Here is a 4825-nt window from a genome sequence, read left to right on the forward strand (position 1 = left end):
GAATGGAAAGATTTTAAGACACAGGTATCCACTTGAAGTTGGATCCTTGTTCCTCAATATAGATTAGGATTTACAGTCGTCACCCCTTATCCAAGGTTTTGCTTTGCTTTCTGCAGGTTCAGTTACTAGCAGCCAACCATGGTCCAAAAATAAATATTAAATGGAAAATTCCAGGCCGGGCGCAGTGGCTCACGCCTGTAATCCTAGCACTCTGGGAGGCTGAGGTGGGAGGATCACTCAAGGTCAGGAGTTCGAAACCAGCCTGAGCAAGAGCGAGACCCCAGTCTCTACTATAAATAGAAAGAAATTAATTGGCCAACTAATATATATAGAAAAAATTAGCTGGGCATGGTGGCACATGCCAATAGTCCCAGCTACTCGGGAGGCTGAGGCAGCAGGATTGCTTGAGCCCAGGAGTTTGAGGTTGCTGTGAGCGAGGCTGACATCATGGCACTCAACTCTAACCTGGGCAACAAAGTGAGACTCTGTCTCAAAAAAAATAAAAAAAAATAATAAATAAATAAATGGAAAATTCCAGAAATAAACAATTCATAAGTTTTAAATTGTGCACCATTCTGTATTGTTGTAATTGTTCTATTTTGTTATTATTGTTAATCTCTTACTGTGCCTAATTTATAAATTAAACTTTATCAAGTTATGTACATATAAGAAAAAACATAGTATATATAGGGTTTGGTACTATTTACAGTTTCACGCATCCACCAGGGGTCTTGGAACGTATCCCTTGTGGAAAAGGGAGGGCTACTGTATATTCTTTATAACTTTGGTCTAATGACTTAAAGAACACCATTAGTTTTATTACAGTTTTCTATAATAAACTGGCTCACTGCTTAGCATGCTGATTTTTGCAGCAACCTAGTAAATAAATTTTTATCTTGAAAAATGCCTTTTTTTTAAATCCCCCTAGGGCTCTTAGCTCAAATCTGTAGTCTCTGGCTCTAGCCAAGATTAGCCAGCCAGCTCTGAAACAGAGAAATATAAATAGGGTAAATAAAAAGTGTCTCAAGAGTATAAGACAAAGCATGCATTGGGAGAAAATATTTGCAAAAGATGTATCTGACAAAGGACTGTCATCCAAAATATAAAAAGAACTCTTAAAACTCAATAATAAAAATGAATGATCCAATTTAAAAATGCACAAAAGATATGAATAGACACCTCACCAAAGATGATATACAGAGGGGAAACAAGCATATGAAAAGATGCTCAACATTATTTGTTCCTAGGTCAATTAAAACAATAATGAGACCTCACTACACCTACTAGAATAGTCAAAATCCAAAACACTGAGAACACCAAATGCTGGCGAGGATGTGGAACAACAGGAATTCTCATTCATTGTTGATGGGAATGCAAAATGGCACAGCCAATTTGGAAGATAGTTGGCAGTTTCTCATAAAACTAAACATACTCTTACCATACAATCCAGCAATCGTGCTCCTGCACCCAAATGAATTGAAATCTTACACCTACACCAAAACCCACACACAAATGTTTATAGCAGCTTTATTTTTTATTTTTATTTTTATTTTTTTTTTTTGAGACAGAGTCTCGCTTTGTTGCCCAGGCTAGAGTGAGTGCCATGGCGTCAGCCTAGCTCACAGCAACCTCAAACTCCTGGCTCAAGCAATCCTCCTGCCTCAGCCTCCCAAGTAGCTGGGACTACAGGCATTCGCTACCATGCCCGGCTAATTTTTTTTTGTATATATATTAGTTGGCCAATTAATTTCTTTCTATTTATAGTAGAGACGGGGTCTCGCTCTTGCTCAGGCTGGTTTCTAACTCCTGACCTCGAGCAATCCGCCCGCCTCGGCCTCCCAGAGTGCTAGAATTACAGGCGTGAGCCACCGTTTTTATAATTGCCAAAAGTTGGAAGCAATCGAGATGTTCTTCAGTAGGCGAATAGATAAACTGTGGTATATCCATCCATACAATGTCATATGATTTAGCACTAAAAGGAAATGAACTATCAAGCCACAAAAAGACATGAAGGAACTTTAAATACATACTCTTAAAAATAATAAGCCAGCCTGAAAAGGCTACACACTGTATCATTCCTACTATGTAACATTCTGGAAAAGGCAAAACTATGGAGACAGTAAAAAGATCACTGGTTGCCAGGAATTTGGGGGTAGGAAAGAAAGGATGAATAGGTGACACACAGGGGATTTTTAGGGCAGTGAAACTATTCTGTATGGTACTGTAATGGTACATATGTGTAATTTTACATTTATCAAAACCCATATTTGGCAGCGGGCGGTGACTGGGCAACCTGGATGGAGGTGGCTCCAGACCAGTCAGCCCACCGGAGACTCGAATGTGTGTCCATGGCGGTGCCGGACCTGCGAGCCGAGCTGGACTCCCGGCTTCCGCACCTGTTCCGGGACCTGGAAGAGCCGGAGCGGAAGCGGGCGGTGTTGAACGCCCAGGTGGAGGAGGGGTGGCTCTCGCTCGCCAAGGCTCGCTACGCCACGGGCGCCAAGTCGGTAGGGCCCCTGCGGTATGCCTCCCGCATGGAGCCCCAGGCCTGCGTCCACGTCAGTGGGGCCCAGCATGGACTCCAGAAATTCAGGGTGGTGAGAGCTGGCGCGCAGACCCCAGAGGAGGTGGGGCCCCGCGAGGCAGGTTTGCGCAGGCGCAAGGGCCCCTCTAGGCCACCAGAGCCCTCCGAAGCCCCCCAAAGCCCCCCAGGACCCCCTGAACTGGTTCGGAATCCTGGTTCCTCACAGTCTACGGCAGGCCCAAGCCAGCTTCTAGGATGGCCTGCAGCTGGCTGCTGACATAGCCAGCCTTCAGAACCGCATTGACTGGGGTCGAAGCCAGCTCCAGGGACTCCAGGAGAAACTCAAGGTGGAGCCCGGGGCTGCCTGACCTGCATCCACAGAGGCAGGGCATTGAACACAGCTATCCTTCGATGTGGCTGCCTTATCACAGGCCTTCATAAGTACTTATCACAAGTACCCCTCCCCCTCCCCCACCTCAGCTATAGCCCCCTCCATGTCCCTGGTCTGCATGTTTCCAGCTTTGTTAGGTATGAAGTTTGAAGAGGTGAACTGAGCAATGTGGAAAGCCACTCCTTTGAAACCATCCCTAGGTCTGTGTTCCTATAGGACACACTCCCAGGGGGCAGCTGCATATAGATCAGTCAGGTGTGGTTCCATTACAGGGTGATGAAACTGGACAAACAGTGGTGGGGAGGGCAGGCAGTAGTGCTTCAGGTTCACTAGTCCTCAAAACTGAACTTGCTGGAGGAGAAAACCATTCATGGCTGACAGACCAGGACAGTATGATTTGAGTCAATAAAAATGCAAACACCTGAGTGGTGGGCAGCCCTTGGCAGGGTCTGAGTCAGGAAGTAAAAAAGGTTTGGCTTCAATTTTTAAGCGAACTCTTGGAAGAGACCTTCCAGGTTTTAAAAATCCTGACTTTTACCATGAGTGAGGCCAAGCCTCTCTTCATTTGTTGAAGGGCCAGTTTTGTTTCCTGTTATAAGAATTTGCTTCATTTTTCTACTGGGTTCTTGATCTTTTTAGCAGTTTCTAGGAGCTCTTTATGTTTGGGGGAATTAATCCTACAAAGGACTGTATACTATGTGTGTCTAGTATGAGATGTAAATATTTGTTCCTAGTTTGTTTCTTAACTTTGTTTATGGCTTTTTAAAATTTTTTATTATAAAATAAAACATTACATCAAACTGCAAAAAACAAACAAACAAAAAAGCCCATATTTGTTCACATTTAGTTTTGTAAGTTGAAAAATTAAAAAAAAAAAACAACCTAGAATGTATAGCACAAACCCTAATGTAAACTATGTGCTTTGGTTGATAATGATGCCTCAGTGTTGGCTCACTGATTGTAACAAGTGTATACACTGGTGCCAGATGATGGTAGGGACGAAGGCTGTGTAGGGGAGCTGGTGGGGAAGAGGTTTATGGGAACTCTGTGTACTTTGAGCTCAATTTTGAACATAAAACTGCTCTAAAGAATGAAGTCCATTAATGAAACAAACAAACAAACAAGCAAACAACCAAACAGAAATCTCCAAAAACCCAAGTGCCAAGAAGGAGGGAGTAGAGAGTTTAATTTTCTACAATGGAGAAAACATGAGGTTTCACAGAGTGTTTGGCAGAAACAGGCTAAGAATCCCTATTTCGCAGCCAGGTGTGTCACTGAGGGATTCCATTCATGAGAAGGAAGAACTGTTCTCAGTTGGGGACCACTGTTCAGGGTGATGCCTGATCAGCGGGATAGAAATTGTCCTTGGTGTTTCTGAGAATGCTGATTCCATGTCTGTTTAGCTGAGGAACTTGTCAGACACGATATTCTACTGAGTCCCTGGAAGATACGTGTGCACAGAAGGGGAGAAGGCACAGGGCCTGGGGGCTTTCAGGCAGCTGTGAGTCCTGCCTGTGCAGGCCAAAGAGCAAACTGCAAGGTACTGCCCTGTATTCGCAGGTTCAGAGTTGCTTTCCTCTTTGGTGGGATCCTGCCTGTTCTTTTCTTTTAACTTTTTCTGGACATAATTTCAGACTAATAAAAAAGTTGCAAGAACAGTACAAAGAATTCCTGTATACGCTTCACCCAGATTCCCCAAATGTTAACATTTTACTGCATTTATCTCTCTCTTTCTTTCCCTTCTATCTCCACACATGCTCTTATAACATCTGAGAATAAGTTGCAGACACGATGCTCCTTACCTTGAAATATTTCAATATTTCCTAAAAACAAGGACATTTTCTTACCACTGTACAATTCTCAAGGTCAGGGAATTAAGGCTGATACAATATTACAATCTTCAGACAATA

At 43.4% G+C, this 4825-nt stretch overlaps 1 pseudogene; it reads left to right on the plus strand.

The window, feature by feature from the left end:
- Positions 1-2348: 2348 nt before the first annotated feature.
- Positions 2349-3006, plus strand: LOC105878445 (vacuolar ATPase assembly protein VMA22 pseudogene; annotated as a pseudogene).
- Positions 3007-4825: the final 1819 nt, after the last annotated feature.

The sequence above is a fragment of the Microcebus murinus genome, chromosome 18 (assembly GCF_040939455.1).
Source record: "Microcebus murinus isolate Inina chromosome 18, M.murinus_Inina_mat1.0, whole genome shotgun sequence".
NCBI classification, from domain to species: Eukaryota; Metazoa; Chordata; class Mammalia; order Primates; family Cheirogaleidae; genus Microcebus; species Microcebus murinus.